This window comes from Barbatula barbatula (genome assembly GCF_947034865.1).
Source record: "Barbatula barbatula genome assembly, chromosome: 21".
In the NCBI taxonomy this organism is placed as follows: domain Eukaryota; kingdom Metazoa; phylum Chordata; class Actinopteri; order Cypriniformes; family Nemacheilidae; genus Barbatula; species Barbatula barbatula.
Window position 1 is genome coordinate 1,576,059 of NC_136784.1, and position 18,088 is coordinate 1,594,146.

At 38.2% G+C, this 18,088-nt stretch overlaps 1 protein-coding gene across 2 annotated transcripts in view; it reads right to left on the reverse strand.

Moving 5' to 3' along the window:
* hivep1 (HIVEP zinc finger 1) overlaps positions 1-627 on the reverse strand; it is a 44,039-nt gene extending 43,412 nt beyond the window's left edge. For both annotated transcript variants that reach the window (XM_079485325.1, XM_079485329.1), the window contains exon 1: positions 45-627. The gene's annotated coding sequence lies outside the window, so the exon portion shown is untranslated. The remainder of the gene's footprint in view (positions 1-44) is intronic.
* Positions 628-18,088: the final 17,461 nt, after the last annotated feature.

Below are 18,088 nucleotides of genomic sequence, written 5' to 3' on the forward strand. Positions count from 1 at the left end.
TTAAGACATAGAACCGCGTCTGTTTCTTAACTTTGTGTACTTACAGGTGCAGTCTGAACTGTTGTCAAATGAATTCAACTTGTAACGGTCAGAGGTCTGTGTTTTTCCTCCTCTTTCGCTCTATCTTCTCTCACTTTCTATTGCAGGAAACCGACAGGCCCACTGACGTCAACGGGGGTCCCGTCTCCGCCTCCAAACCGGAGCGAATGGCGTCGGGGAGTGTCACGACGGCCGACAAAACACTTTAAAAGAATTGCGTTACGCACCCCTTACGCTGTCGTTATCTGTAAACATGTTTTTAAACGTGCCAGTTAAGTCATATTAATCCTCGTATTCCAAAAAGCACCCGGGAAAGCGCACGTTGCGCGGAATTGGCGAAAAGCCTCGCCTGTCGTTATGCCCCTCCGCTGGGTCCCTTGTGCGCATAGTTCAGGATTGACGGTGTTCCCGGAGGTTCCTTGTTTGTTAGGTCACGTTGTGCCCCTCAACCAGCGCTGGGCTTTCCCATACAGATCCACACGAACAATGGCGCATACAGCACGCAGCTTGCGCTTGTTTGACATGTGCTTCTGCGCACAACATGTTAAGGGAAACGCACGAAACGGAATGTAAAGACACGCGAGACTCGTGGCGGTTTAGTTTGCGCGTTTCTTAACACTTGCAAAGATGTTACTGCCCGTGCTGGATCTTTGAATTCAAAATAAAAAGCATTAATTGCACAGATTGTTAAGACACATTATATATGTTTATGTTGCGCTAAAAGATCGTTGAGGCTTGCTGGAGTGCGCACAATCTCAGTGTGACTGTTTGTATAGCTTGTTACTTTATTACACAGTCGGATTTTGTGATTTATAGTTCAATATATTGAAAAGTAATTTGACATTTAAGCATCTAATTTAGTATTTCAGATGTTTTGGCAATTGGATGGCACATGATCAAACATACAAAATGTGAACATTTTTATGACGTATAAGGATAAAACTGTTTTCATTCCTTTCACGTGTCTGTCCTTGTTCTCAGCCACAACTCCTAGCAAGACAAAACAAAATGCCAGAGTTGAGGATTGAATGAAACATTCTTCATCACAAACTATGCACTTGAATAAACCTGAATCATTGATTGGTGTTTGGTTTTTTTTCAATGATTGATGCCATTATTGATATAAAGACGCCAAATGGTGTTTTGAATGTTGACTCTATAGAGCGCAGAGCCAACACGATTATTAACAACCGTGTATCACAGACCGATTTCACAGGATACCAAACATCCATTAACAACAGTGCTAAGCCACCCGGAGACATCCCCAGACACACAGTATGCACAAATAATGCTGCTCAGCTATTTTTAAATCCACATCCAAAGCATCTGGCAATATGTCTGAGGGTGTTTGTGTTCACAAATGACACATCACTTAAAGAGAAAGGTCAGAAAATTTCAGCCCGGGTAATATAAATAGCTCTTTAATGAAGGTGGAAGAGGTGACTATCAGTTATTCGCTTTCTCCAACAACAGGCCCGCAGGGAGAGAGATATACGTATTAGATTAGATTAGATTCAACTTTATTGTCATTACACATATACAAGTACAGTGTAACGAAACGTAGTTTAGGTCTAACCAGAAGTGCAGTTAGCAAGTGCAGGATATACAGTTAGAATAAATACAGAATACAATATGAAAAATATAATACAGTGGGCATGGACTATAAAAATATTTTGCAGTAGGTGTGTTCTATGAAAATATGACAGTAACTATGAACAATATATACAGATGACTATATACTATGAGCATTAATGTACAGGTGGATATGAACAGATAATAATTTAGACTAAAATAGTGCAAGTGACTTAGGTATGCATAAATTATTGACATTAGCTATTAAAGTTGCAGTGCAATAGGTGAGTTAATGCAGTTGTAGAAGTTGATGCAGTTATTAAAGTTACGGTTATTAAAGTTACGGTGCAAATGGTGTTATGCCAGTGACGAAAGCACAGCATCACTGTACAGATTCTAAATATGCCTTCAATCTCCTTATATCTTCCCCTCCTCCGTATATATGTTGCATGAATGCACGTAGCCAACATCTTTATATTTAAAAAGTACACAGAGAGTGAAACAATGAAGAGTGAAGAATCATGCTGGGATAACACAAACCATGTTCTGCACAATCGTACGTAACATCGAAGCAAAAATGACTACAAATACTTTATCTCGATGTGTTCACATCGTCATGCTGAATATAAGAAAGGATGCAAAAAGGAGCGTCGAGTTTTAGGAGCTACTGCATATTTCAGCTTATTTCTGTTGAACAAAACAAACCCTCACAAACTACTGTCGCAAACCCCAAAGGCAAAACAGAGAAACGTCACTTCGCACGTAGTCTTGAGGTCCCCGTGCACCCGTATGATTTTGAGGGGGTGAAGATTTATTCAAAGATGCTTCGGTGACAGCCAGCCGCCCGCACACTCTCCATATTCTACTGCTGTGACTCATTCACTTTCAACTGCCACCATTACAAAATGGCATCCTGTATTGTGTTCCTCTGCTCCGCTTCTCACTCACATAAGTTTGTGAATCTTACAAACTTTTCTTAACTTGTTTTAAAGGCAATTCATTTCATTCTTAATGTTGCCTTTTCATCTTGCATGAATTATTTGTCATTAAGAATAGTGGCCTCATTTTTAATTGCTTACTGCACATCTTTTGATCTTCTCGTGTCGCATTTTATTATCAGCTTTCTAAAAGCAATGAAATACTTAATGACAGTTCACCCCAAAATCAAAATTGAACATGTAATTCCAAATCTCACATCTTCTACAAAAGAGGTTGCTTTTTTTGAAGAATGTTGGTACAACATCCAATTGACTTCCATTTAATGAACACAAAACCGCAGAGACATTTCTCAAAATATCTTCTTTTGTGTTCCACCGAAGAAAGAGTCATATATAGGTTTTAAACCCCACAAATAATGACAGAATTTTTATTTTTGTCTGTACTATCTCTTTAATGCTGGTGATGATAGCTAAATTATTGTAACACAACTTTAACATATGGACATCTAGCTGTTGTAATTTTAGAGTTTGTCAGCATCCAGTGACTGCGGTTTGTTTCATCACCCTTGAACATCATTTGGTACGTGTGTCACTGGTTTCGTGTCACATTCTGTACAGCCGCCCTCCGGGAGCAATCGTGTTTCAGATATAGCATATCAAAAATAATAAGCTATTTGCATACCCCAACTGGCACTTCATCTAACGCAGATAGAAATGCAGTGTCTCTTTACAGTCGAAGCTCTGCAGGACTAACTAAACATACAAGTGGCATTTTCAGATGACTTTTACATTCATTATCCTTAATAAAAGTGAATGGTTGTAATAGACAACCATTAGATAACCAATGAAAGCCAGCAGGACTGCATTTTGTGATATCATACAAGCATGTCATCGGTATCATGATCTTCAGTCTATAACTAACTGTACAGGTTTAATGAAATTATGGTCACAGCTGCATTACAACTAACATTATTCACAACATTTAGAAAATGTGTTATTTCCAAGTGAAACAGGATATTCGATGAGAATTTTTTTTAGGGAGGGACGTGATTTACATCCTTTGGGAAGGTTGATAATACAAAATCTGTGACATCAGCCAAGAAGCAAAGTTGCATCAGAGGAAAATAAAATGATTGCATGATATTCTATGTACATGTTGGGAACCATTATGCTTTCACAAACAGTAGTGGCCATAATAGATGTGCAAACGTCATATTTATGTGCAATCTTCAATTTAATGCCTGCTCAGGTTTGATTAAGCCATGAAAGTGACATGTAATGTATATGGTACAAAATTGAAAGTTTGAAAATAAAAATGTATTGTTGTTATTTTTCTAAATAGAGAATATAGACGGTTTTAGTGGCAACAACATAAACAAACATTAGACCTCCGCAAAGAATCAACTAGTCGTAATTAAGATTAATACGATACAATAAAATATTAATTTAAATAAATAAATTCATACAAAATAAATATAATATAAATTGTTATATTTCTATCACTATCCAGAACAAACACAGACCGGCGTGTGTCCGATGAAACAGTCTAGGTTTCAGTTTAATAAATAAAAAAGCAAAGCAAAAAACGAAAAGCTTACAAGAGGTAAAGCAAACATTTACTACGATTGAATCAAGTTATAAATATTTAGTTGATTCTCTCTCTTCTTTTGAACTATACAGCAGTACAAGCTCAGTAAGCTTTGTTCAAGCTTTATTCGTCATATTTTTGCCAAATCTTAAAGTTGAGCTTCAGTTTACAATCAAAGCACATCTACAAAACACTCACACAAAATCTTTGCGACCTCTTTAATCGTATATTTGAAAAGGCACATTAAAAAACTCCAAAATGTTGCTTTTACCATGTGACATTTCATTATGTAACGTGTTTTTCTCAGCAAGTCCTGAATGATGAGAAGTTCTTAATCTTTACTTATCACACGACACTGTGATTATCAGCTTGTTCTCCATACAGAAGAAAGTCTCATTTCAGCTGCTGCTGGCTCTTCTACACTGCAAGCAGAAGAAGGTTTTAGTTATTAATAACTTGGAAGAAGTTTAGAGAAGGATTACATCTGCTAGTCACAAAGTTACAAACAATGGGCCGCTTGTACTGGCACTGAAGGATTTGATTTCCTCTTTTTCATCTCACGTGGATTAACTTGTGCCCATTTGCTTCTCACGTCACGTTTTTTCATTATTTTATCATTATTGATCTGCTCAGAAAGATTAATTTATATAATGATAGAATGAAGAAAGAATCTTTGATCTGTTACCAGCATCAAGACATTTTTCTTTATGTAGTACATCAGCCCTGTGTTTCTGTAAGTCTCTGATGGTCACGGCAGAGTGGTTTATGTAATGTGAATGTGTTATGCTGTATTGGGATTCAGAGATGGAGGCCGGGGAAGCCTCGTCTCTCATCAACGCACTGGCTTCTGTGTTTACACCCTGCGATATGATGTTACATAATGTTGCCATGGCGACCACCAGACACCCACCCCTGCAAACTACGCTCCACCCAAAGCCACACGAAAGGGTCAACACACTCACATTTGAGGATGTTCATTCCATCACATGATAAGATATTTTTTTACTTCTCATTTCGTCTAATTTATATTTAATTTCTACACGTTTTGTATTTATCTGGCTTTGGTGAGCTTTTAGAAAATGACACATTGTTTACAAGTACTGTTGTCGCACATTTGACAAATAAAACTTTCTTTGCTCGATACTTTTATGGTGGTGTCTGAAATAGGATTTTAAAATGGGATAGTTGGGGATATAAATAAAATCACAGACTGGTTATTGTCAGAAAAGCTATAAAATTAAAAAGGAGAGTAGATGTTTCAAATAAATAAAATGTCACTAACATTGGCGACGTCAGTTTTGCTATTATATTCCCTCTATTAAGATCTATTTACATTTCAGCAGGACGAGATCTATTCATGCAAACGTGCCTGTGGGATAAAAAAAATGACATTTCTGTATTTTGGAAACGGTTCATAAGGAAAAGGACGTCAACAGATAAGCCAACATGGGCGGAGACCTTTTTGTCTAGCATTCAAGTGCATGATATGCATGATATATGAGAGATCCTGTGAAATCCTTATCCCCGCCTCAAGGCTATTCAAAAAATCTTCTCTCATCACGTGAGTCTTATTGTCTCTGTGATCTGACCTGGCATCAGTAGTAATTGCGTGCTTGTGTGAATTCAATCAATTATGGGTTTTTTCAGTCCCTTTTGTTTTCTTGTTTCCAGAGGGCTTCACCTTTACAGAAATGGAACGTGGAGATGTTTTTTCACGTCTTTTGAGTTATATAGTGTTTTGCGCCGGTAGCTCACAGGTGACTGTACCGGTGATTCAGCCAATGACTTCTGAGTCACAGAAGAGGTGTTTATTAGTTCAGGTTGGAACTGGTGCATTTCCTTATTTCAGATACTACTGGAATGTTCCGTACTTCTTTTATCAATTATCAATAGGGATGTAACAATATCACTGTGCAATAATACCTCTGTGCAGAGTCCACGGTTAAGTGTTTATTGCAATATTTAAAAGGACAAATGACGACTTGGAAACGTGCCATAAGCATCCTCTTTTCTTTATGCTTAGAGGTATATGAGATGGGTCAAACGACCCCTTAATCTCTATTATAAAATAAAATAATTGCACCAGATGGACCTTGACAAAGGAAACATCTATTATTTGTTCTATCATTCTCTATGTTAGGCCCGGAAGACCTATCGTTTCATACAGTCATGTGACCACGATAATATTGAGAAAATGTTTTGCCATTGCGACAACACGATGTCGATAATATTGTTACATCCCTAATTATTATCTCTCAGATGTTTCTCGTAACACAATGGAATGAAAAGAGAAACAAATGAAAGTGTAATAGTTAAAGTACAGGAAAAATCTGGAGATGTAAAATGAATGTAATTGAGATATTTTCTACATTAAGGTGACAGAACGTTGGATCTTGGACAATTTGATCTTAGGAGAAAACGCCTTGTTAGGAAAAATGTCAACAATTAATCCTGAAAAGAAAAAGGACCCTCTTTTTCCATCTGTACAGCAAGTCACAAGAAACACAAGAAGAAAAAGTATTTAAGGTAAAAAACGCAAAGCACCTGTAAAATGTGTTTAATTTACAGCAAACGAGGGACGTGAGTGTTCTGTTCAGCCATTTTAAGAAGGCATTCACAGTCAAAGAAAAAAACTGATTAAACATTTCCCCAACGCTGAGGCAGCGTTTCAGGGCCGAACAGGGAGGTTTGGAAAAGCTTGACAGAGAGTGTCAGAATGTCCTGTCAGATTCTCTCGCAAAAGAGAACAGCAGGCAGATTCAGGATAACGCTTCGGTCTCAAAACAACACGCTATATAAAACCTGAGGAGGACATAAATCAGACAGAGAGAGAGAGAAATATCAGCCTGAGATTTTCCACTCGCTCCCAGATTCATGCATGATTCAAATTAAACTCCACATTTCAGTTTGACTTCACCCAAATCTCTCATACTCAACATTAATCTTTAATAGAAACCAATCGATAAAGGTTCAAGTCGATCTGCAAGTTTCTAAAAGTTTCTCTGCTGAAAATGCTTTGAAAGAAATGCAACGAATGTCTATTGCTCTCCAAAGGCAATTTGTTTGGAGACCGGCAGCTATGAGAAATGAATTATATGGGTCTGAGAGCATTCAAACATATCCATAGAGCAGAGCCTTCATAAAAAGACACGCAGATGGTCATAAAACTGAACCTTTCACAAGAGAAACTATGTCAGACAGTTATATGATTGAAACATATAAAACTGAAACAGTCTAGGCCATGTTTTCTAGAAATGAATTATAGATCAAGATGCGGGAAAAACCCCAGAAGATTCGTTTATATTCGCTGTGCAAATAAGCATTGATCTGCAAAAGCAAAGAGCATCTAAAAATAATCGACTTATGCAATTTGAATACATCATGTATTGATAATGTAGAGAGCCCAGATTTGTCCTCTGACGCCCCCTGTGGGCCATACGTCTGGATCTGGGCTCTCATGAGACAACAGCCCAGTTTCAGATGTTTTAAGTGAAGTGTTATGAGTTAACATTGTTTTAAATAAATGATTCAAATTTGCACTTTGCATGCCTAGTATGAATAAACACGTATGTATTTCTTTATTTATTTTAAATAATAGGCCTATATTAGGACAAAAAATTACTTCTAGATATATTTAATGATAACGGAGTTCTTTGAATTGAGTTCCTGCAGAAAAGTGCTGATTCTCATATGGTTCAAATACTTAATAAAACCTCACACCTCACAGAATGCATTGGAAAATAATATACACGAAAATGACTAAAAACATAACTATTATTTTCATGTAGATGTATTTTCTTGCTGACTATTTTCAAGACAATTCTTTGCAGAAGATGTCAAAGTCAAGGTCGATTTGACAAAACAGCTAGGAGGGTCATCATTATACAGCTCTGTATTTAAATGGAAGCAGTACATAACTCGTATATGGTTTTATTGTATTTTAATGCACTGCAAGGTTTAAAGATATACCTGAAATCAATCAAACGGTAATTCTGCAAACTTTCCCTAAGAGTACAACTTGGTTCTCTATGTGTTCGTAACTGATGGGATTCGTGATTCATGTTTTATTGAGACCCGCACGGACGAAGAGAACTGAAGAGATTTGAAAAGTGCAGAGCAGAAGGCGTAATGATGGTTTTCCAAGTTTTCGCTTGATTTAATTCAGAGTAGATGAATCAAACATGGCAGTCTCTGCCGCCCACTGTTGGAGTTAGATAATAACAGAGATGCACGTATGCTCCGGAGAAAGAGAAAGTGTGTATTTTTACTAAGACCGGGGTGGGTATGTTGTGATGACTCACACCCTTTCACTTTGCTTTAACCCCCTCGATGCAGTGAAGAACGGGGCTTGGAAATGTTGGTTCAGGCATTTCCAGTGAATCTATTTTTAGTCGAGTGATTCCATTTATATTCAGCATACTGACAGCCTCTGTCTTTCAAATCCACCTCCCTGCACCTCGTATGATGTTATGCAAGGCACGTCTTTTCTTGCCCTTCTTGTTTTTGATTTTACTAAGGTTAAGCATTTAAGCAGACCACATGAAACGCAAACAGTACGCAATTGAGTTAAGCTATGTGGTCAACGTTTAATATTCAGAGAACCTTCAGTTGAATCAAAAGGTTCTTTGTGGTGGAAATGGGTTGTTATTTAATGAAAGAAATCTTTTAAAGAAACAAAAATGTTTTTTCTATGCAAAGAACCCCTTTTAGCATCCATGTTTAAAGGTGTACGCAAACTTAGGCCTATTGCATTCTTGTGTTCTGCAATACACGAAAAAGAGAGAAAAATCATGAATCCCATTTATTATCTCTATTTTTGTCCCGGATATCAATGAGAATAAATGGAGATAAAGTGGATAAGTCTCGTCTGTCTTTTAGATATTTCTCCTAAAATCCAGAAGAGATCTCAATGGATTCTCGAACTCAGCTCAAATTTGTGAAGTCTACAATCAAAAGTCAATATTATCTCAATATGAACTCAGACATTTCGCATCAAATTTAGCACACGAGCAACACCCACATCCGTCTAGTGTGATAACAGCAAAGGCAAAAATAGCGTTCTTATCAGAAAGTGTAAAAATCCTAAAGCGGACATTTCACAGACTATTTCTGACCTTCACATCAAAGCGAAGCAGATCTGGAAAATCTGTGTCATATAATCTCAGTTGTCCTCATCCATTCTTCCATGAGAAGAAACACAGGCTTTTCCATCAGTTCAGCAACGGAAAGGTCAGTGGAACATCTGGGAATGTCAGGACTAAAAACAGCACCACTGTGCTATGGACGAGGGGTGGCGGGGAAACTCAAGCATGAGGAGAAATATTGCTGACGGCTCGTTAGCTCAGTCTGAATACTTAATCTAAATGTCAAGCCGGGGTCAAACAGGAAGGTGGGATCCAGGAGAAAACATCTGGAAAGACCTGATAGAGCCGGGGCCATTGTGAGGATCGAGGACCCGAACGCTGCAAAATCTTTCTGTGGCCTGACACATTTCTGGCATTACGCATGCACGCTGGAAACAGAAGGATTGCATAACTGTTGCAGGGAATCATGGGTAAAGTCAGAGCCGATCTGTGATTTAAGAATTGAGGAGGCTATGGAGTTCACGAACGGACTCCTTGGAGACGGATTGCAGAAGAACAGAATAACATATTTCCCAAAAATGTCCTTTTCTTGTATGTCGCTTTGGAATGAAAACACCTGCCAGTCAAATAAATGCAAATAACATTCTCCTCAAGTTGAAACACATTGTAAATTTATATTAGACAGAATCAGATTAATTTAATTATTAGCTGGAGACATGACTTTACTATGATGATATGGGCTATGGCCACGCAAGTGATGGAGATTGAATCTGGCTCGCACCCTACAAAATTTAAATCCTAATAAAAATTATTACACAATATTTGTTTTGTGTATCATAAGCGTAATATCTATTTAGACAATTTTCCATAGTCAACTGCACACTTTGGCATATATAATGGCGTCATCCTTCCATATATATTGGGATAGATTTATAATTCACTTATTGCTGTCACACACGTGGGGTGTTTTTCTTTGAGTTTATAGAGAGCACACACGCCCTCTGGTGGAAAAGTTTGGGTACTATTCAACACCAAATACATGTAATGCATTAGAAGACAAACCAAGTTCCCTTTATTTCAAAGAAAAAAATAACGTCTTTTCGAGCAAACCGTTTTACAAAGAGAGTTTGTTAGAAAGTAGAATTAAAACTAATGTCAAGTCAAGTCAGGAAGTTAACCTGAGGGAACATTGTGCATCTTAAATGTACAACTTAAAATCACTTTTACACCACATGGTTAAGAGCAACCACGAATATGGCTTGGAAAAGTACAGTTAGTTAAAAATGCTCTCCTATAATTTATCAAATGAATAAATACCGTAGTGTACATCAGGGCTGGACTGAGACAAAAAAAGGGCCCTGGCATTTTTACTCAGACCGGCCCACCACAATGGGTCGGACACAACCAACCAGTACACCATCCTTGCGGTCCCTGTAGATATGTATATCTACTGTTCCATTCCCCCAAAAACCTACAAAGCTGAGAACTAAGTGCCATGGACCAGTGTACCAGTGCAAGTGGACCAGTGTACTCACTCTCTCTTGACTGACTACCTGGTGATAGACCTATACCTACTTGTGGTGTGATTCGCGCAAATTGAGCGTTAGTAAGGGAAGCCAAACAATCCAATAGTGGGATGAGACAGCGGGGTATTACAGAGCTCGCCCTGCGCTGACATGTCATCTGCGCGATTCAATTTCCTATCGCCAACCGATGGGCAGCGTGGTACCAACCAATCCGCTGCACTGACCAATTAAAACATATACAATGTTCATTTGGCGCCACTCATTTACATTTTACCCATAAACCTCTGCTATTATTAACATAAATAGTTGAGGTAAAATGGCTAGGCGCAAAACGTACCACAATAATAAAATAAATTACCTGAACATGTAAACTGTCCTATATAATTTCCAGGAGGTTGGCGTGCTCCTCAAGACTACGATATTGGAAGTCATTGAAGTTTCTGCTTTGTACAGGTCTTTCCGTAGCCTCTATAGTATAGAGTATATACATATGTGCAGTTCTTCAAAGTATCGATGCAAAACACTACCGTTTACTTGTACACTATTAAAGACAATAATGTGTAAATGTAAACAAATGTAAATGTTTTTAAGGAATGAGGGGTTTCTTTATTGTAGATTTGAGTGTACGGTTTGCGCTGTTTAAATAACGTGTGCGCTGACGAGGAGTCGGCTGGCTGGGCGATTGAATCGCGCAGATGACACGTTTACGAACCAGGAGCTTGCTCTAGTAGGGACGTGATTTTGACATAGCGAGCGGAGGCAGGAATCCGAAACAACAATGAAGGACTGCGCCTCTGAAGCGCCTTTGATAGACCCAGACATGGCGCCGAACGAGTCTACGTCGTTCTTCAGCCTTCCATAGCACATAATGCGCAGTTATCCTCTCAACTAAATCCATGTCCGCCATTTCGCAATTAGACGGCCGCCGCCTGACAGAAGCCCCTCCATGACGCGAATGAAGCGAGTAAAAGCAAAATGTTCAAGCGTCCAACTAGACGCTAATATCGCGATTTACTGCGTTTGGTGTGAACACTTTATAAGACACTGACTGAATCTGACACGAGAAACTGGGGGGGGTGGACTCTGTTAAGAGATGATTGGGCCAGCCCAGTGTCAGTATGGAAAATTAACCAATGGGCCGCTGTCCCTGCTTTATGGGCCGGTCGTTGGCCGATTAAAAAAATATTATATTATATTATATCGGCCCCCAAGTGCGTCGGCCCACCGGGCATTTGCCCGGTATGCCAGATTACCAGTCCAGCACTGGTGTACATTAGTACTTACTATAGTAAACTGTAGGACAATTCCCAGATACTTAAGTGTGTCTGAAACTTATACCATAGTAAATATTTAAGTAGAGGCCTGTGTAGTATTTATTACAGTTTTTTAATTCCAGAATACAGTATAAATTATAGTAGTGATTACTTTAATCTACTGCGGTTTACTATAGTAAATAGTGTTTTTTCATGCATCATTCTTTTTAGGTTTCACTTTATTTATTTAATTATCAAAAATGCATACATGCTTATCTGATAAAATACATTCGAGCCATCGTTCACCTGTCCACACACATCGTCATGCAGAAAGTCCAAACACAAACCCCAACATCTGTCCGGTCGTTTGTTTAAAAATAGATTATTTTAGTGTTCAAGCCAAAAGAAGTGAAATGACTTCATAGACTCCCCATACACAAACACAAACACACACACTCACGCACACAAACGCACAAACACAGAAGCACACACACAAGCACACACACAAGCACACACACAAGCACACACACAAGCACACACACACACACACACACACACACACACTCCCCAAAGCCTCTTCCTTGGTGACACGTGTCCAGGGCTCTTGTGTCGGGGGTCGGTGCCTGGCGCCCGGACAGCAGGTGTCAGCTGCCCTGTCATCGCACGCGACCGCCCGCGGTTGTCCCGCCACAACTTTCCTAAATTCACTTCCCCGGAGAGATGGACACAAAGGAGAGGCACCTTGCTCGGCGCCTGTCGATGGGCGAGGATACGCTATTGTTTGTATCAGGCCGCTGAGGGCGGCGGGAGCACGCTATTCAACAATAGAGCCAGCAGTGAGTGCATTTTTCGAAGAGCTGCTAAAAATAGTTTGATGAACTGAGCATCATATATCTGCAGTACATGATGGTGGGGCTGGAAGGGGTTGATATGGGACAGATCTGTTGCATACCTCTGTGTCTCGAGTCTTTCAGGGTGGGATTGACCAATGAAGATCATCTTAAGGGTCAAAGGGGCAGATCTGGCTTCCTCGTTTCCCCCATCAGAGTTCCAGTAAGCAGGAAGTTCTGTTCTGAATGTCTTCTAGACACGACAGCACGTCTTGCGAATGTACACACTTTAAAACTTCAGGGTAAAAGGACAACAAAATGCATTCTTTTTTGCATATTACAGGACAGGAAAAAGTCGCCATTGTAAAATAGAAAACGGATAAAGTACTGACAGAAAATTACTAGTAGCCTATCTCACTTTATTTTACGGACATTTCCGTTAATGTAATGCAGTGCAAATTTTAAATACAGGTAAAACAACTGTATGAATGAATACGGAAAATTCCATATTATTACAGTATATTTTGCCCTATTTTTACGGATAATTGTGTGTTTACTATAGTAAAACTGTAGTGGCTTAACCTGTTTTTTAACAGATTTTCATTTGTACACTGAAATATCGAATCTTTCCCCTTTTTCGTGTCACCCCGCACGACTTTCAGTCTTAACCTACGTATTTGAAAACGTGTTATCATTCATTTGTAGAAATATACTGTATATGAATTCTTACCCATTTTAAAAAGGATGATGGAATTCCTATTTCCTACGATCTCATTCGTGTGATTTGTTACGATTTTACCCTTGTGACGTTGGGTTTAGGGGCGGAGTCAGGGCAGCCATTTCTCGTTGTTTTTTGGCTAAATTAAACTTTGCTGCTGTGATGTTTGGGTTTGGGGTGAGGTAAGGTGTTGGTTAGCCGCCACCGAAAATATGTGCAACTTCTTTTGATATCATGTTATAGATGTACATACACACGGTCTGTGTATTAAAATGCGTGCTGACTGACATGAATAAAGATTCATGAGCACAAATCACTCAAAATTTCATTGCCTTGAGACTGGGTTGAGTATCATGATAAAACTTTGGGTAATTTGTGGTTTTACTCCTGATAAAGCTATCAAATTCATGAAGGGGACTGTGTTCATAAAGGGGACACGTACATTTATACAGTAGCACATGCGTTTGTTTTTAAATGTTTCTCTATTAATGTGACAAACAACATTACAAGAACCAAAATTAATACAATGCAAAAGCTGAACTGGTTGAAACTGGTTAAAGTAAAATGCTCTGCATCCTCTACAGGCACATTGTGTGCTTGACAAACCCCTAAACACTAGTTCAGCACTGATGTGAGTGTTATGTTTTGTTTGTATTTTGATATGAAATCATCGCACGTGCTGTTGTTTCTCGATAATAAAGCTGTTTTTCTGACCTGCTGTTCAATTCCTTACATTCCAGAAGGGTTTGAGGGAAACTCTCTTCTCTTAAGTGGATCGCATTTCAGTCCTTTCCGGCTTTGTTCCCAACATTTCCAGGTCAAATGCATTCAACAATAAAGACAGACTGGCGTTTGTGCCGGGGAGAGGGGGATTTATCTGTGAACTGCGGGACAAAACAGGAAAGAGATGCCAAACTGCTTTCCTAAGTCACAGAAGAATAATACACGAGACAAATGAACATCTTTACAAACATTAAAGAAATCATTTTAAAGTGACAGTTCAGCCAGAAATGAAAATTATTTTGTCCTTTATTCACCTTCACGTCATTTCAAACCTGTATGATGTTCTGTAAGATATTTTGAAGAACTTTGATAACCAAACAACATTAAACTCAATCGACTTCCATTGCATGAACTTAAAACCACCGAGACATTTCTCAAAGTATCTTCTTTTGTGTTCCACACTCATAAAGGTACTGTATTCCTTTAGTTTTGTCCTAAGGTCCCGATAAACATAACTATAAACACATTCTGTATCGCTGAAGGCATGCAAATGGCAATTGGAATGCAGCGGCGTTTGACAGCACAATGTACGCTGATATCCTGGAATAAAACAACAAAATAACACAATAACAGAACGGAGCGATAACCAGCAGGGAACTTTGCTGATTAAATTCCTCTGCTGTGACTCTATTGTACATCTCGCTGTGCTTCCGCAGCTCCGATGTTAAACTCACGGGCATTGTGCTCGCTTAAAAGGTCCTCAGAGGTCCAACCATCCAGACGCTTCAACACAGGATACTTTGACTGGGGGCCGTTTGTAGATGAGGTTCATTTTGGGGGGCTTTGATGTGCTGGTACAGCTTGGCTGATTTAGACCAAATGAGCCAATTGTTGGGCTTTAAGATGAAGTTTTGTCGTGTGTAAAAGGGCTGGAATGTGTATGGGAATGACTCCAATTGTTAAACGTCGGGAAACTCCTTATTGGTTAGTTGAACTGTTTTAAAACGTGTTTTAATGCATTAGAAAATCAGCAAGGGCTGTACCACAGATAGAAGAATATTGCTTTCTATGAGGGGACCTCATTCTTTCATGCATTGAGCAGAATCCAAGAGTTTTAAAGAAGTAATGTTGATTAAAAATATACATAGAATTGATAAAATACTGGAAAGTATAGATGTGGTAAAACTGTGTGGACTGGGAATTATGAATATCATAGGACTTATAAAACTAATGACTATTATAAAAAGGTAAATAAAACTTGTCCCAATATTTGTGAATGCCGTCGTAAATTGCTCATAAGAAGAATATAACTACGGTTTTCATTTTGCCTGTTTTTGGGAGTTGTTGCAAAATAAATTAAATTTGCATCGCAGTAAATTTGCAACTCATTTGAATAAGTTAAAGTCATGCAAAAACATATCAAATTATATTTTACTGTACCAAATTGAAGCAGAAAAAAAACGTTTACAGTGCACTTAAAAAATGAAGGCTCAACTTTTAAAGCACTAAACTTTTTACTTGAAACGTGAAAGTTTACCATAATTCTTTGCAAATACTGTATTGTCACCTTGATATTCTAAATCTCTTCTATATCTCTTACTGGCAGCAGTTTGTTAATGTTAACAAGTCTTTATCTTTACAGAAAAATAGCTATAACAGCCTTATGCAGAGGATTCTGGAAACCAGACATTTGCACACAAAAAAAAACAGAAAAGAAGGCGGAGGAGGAATTCTGGTTCCCAGAATGCTTTGCATGAGGCTGTTATTTTATAGTAAGAATTTCTACAGAAATATTTAACAGTATATTCTGAGAAATTGAGCTTTAAAGTTTTGCTTTCACTTTGAAGATAAAACCTTTGTGGTTTCTATAAAGGTCCCAAAATGTATACAACAAAATGTAATAAAGTTTCTGTAAAAAATAAGAATTTGTAAATAACTACATTTTGACAAAAATGTCAACTTGTACCTTATAATTCCAATGTCAGGATCTATTATAGAGTCCACACCGCTGCCTTACTTGCACTTACTAAGTTCCTGCAACTTATAAGCTTTATTTTAACAGTTAGTCCTTGACGTGAACTGAGGTTTTGAAACAGAGATGGAGTCAGGTCGTATGGCACAACCGCACATTCTTTGTGTTTTACCAAACCCACTTTTAATCATTTCTACCATATTTAGTTGTCAGAACAGTGGCTCCAAAAATAGTTCCCTGACCCCCTTCGAGTGGCTCCAGGAGGGTGGCACCACGTTTGCAGGTGGTACGAGTGCATCGCTTCTGCACGTCCACTCCGCTGCGCCCCGGGGAGGGAACGTGTCCAGGAAATGATATGGCAGACTCCATAGAGACTAAATGGCCCATGCAGAAATGAACTGACTTCTGGACAAATTAGATTTCTATAACCACTGACTTATAAAAAGAAACCGAGTCGGTCCGACCTTAATTGTGACTTCAACAAGGTTATTCAATTTGAGACAATCAAGCATTTACATTGTATTTAGCAAATGGAGACAAAAACAAGAATGCCGGGCGAGATCACATTAAAATCAGACTCCAGACACTGAGTTCAGTCTTTACAAAGTCAAAACAGGAATTGTCTTTAAATATTTAATGGCTACACCTTATTAAAGACATAACTTTAGTTCTCAAAACTTTTTCTCAACGTATACTCAACATTTTTATTAGGTACAGAGCAATGTGTTGTTTTGAGCAATGTTTGAACTTTTCAAACATAACTTTTGGTTTGGTTCTTTATAGCTTGATCATAAGTAATTCACTAAAATGTTTGTTATTTACATAACATTTATTCTTTAAATAACAACTTAATTTCAGTGACAGAAGACCACAACGTTTTTTTTTTACTGCAAAACGTTTTTATTTCAACCGACTGCAGGTGTTTGCTTTAACAGAGGAACATTTGTACAGAAATAGATGTGCTGGAAAGCACAGATGTCTGCAGATAAAAAATTAAAAAAGAACATATTATACACTATTTACAAAAGCCACTTCCAGTGGAGCAGCGGTTGAGGAGGATTGTCAGAATCCATTCTCTAAAAGTCCAAAGTCCGAGAGGAGCTGCGTTTTTGCATGCAATCGCTGGCCCGTCTGGAGCGACAGACTTTGTGAAATCATTGTATGTTAACAAGGAATAAGGAAAAGTGTGAGTCTGGGATGTGTTAAGTATCATCTCTCTCTATGTATTGCAATATTCTCAAGTATTTCCAGAGATCTGAACCCATTATAAACAGGAAACCGATCGAATCCTCCAATCCTCGACACCTTTACAGTTTAAATTCAAACTGCTTTTCTTATGGAAAGTCTTTAAGGAATCACAGCAGCTGTCAATCTGAAAGGCCGTCCACCTCAGAGCAGTGCAAACTAACGAAAGCAAATCTTTCCATTTCTTCAACAACATAAAGTAATACAAATACAGAGTATCAAAGGCAGCAATAATAAAAGTCTTTCTATGACATCTTTCTAAGTAAAATTAAATGGCATTCAGACCTTTTTAAATAAGACAAAACATCAAATCTCGAAAGTGAAACATTTGAACATTTGATGAGAGTAAAGTTCAAACATGAGGTGTGTTTTTATATTGACGTGTTTTGTTATTAATCTGATGTTGCTATTCTGGTCTCAACAAATGTCAAGATTTAAGTAATGAGTCACAAATTAACACGGTGGTTGAAACCAAGAAGAAAGAAGCAAGAAGAAAGAAATTCTATATATACCCAACAACCATCTACATAAGAGTAGACAGGTCAATGTGCCAAAATATTTCTAACTTAAACAAATCATGTACATCGTGTATTGAATACC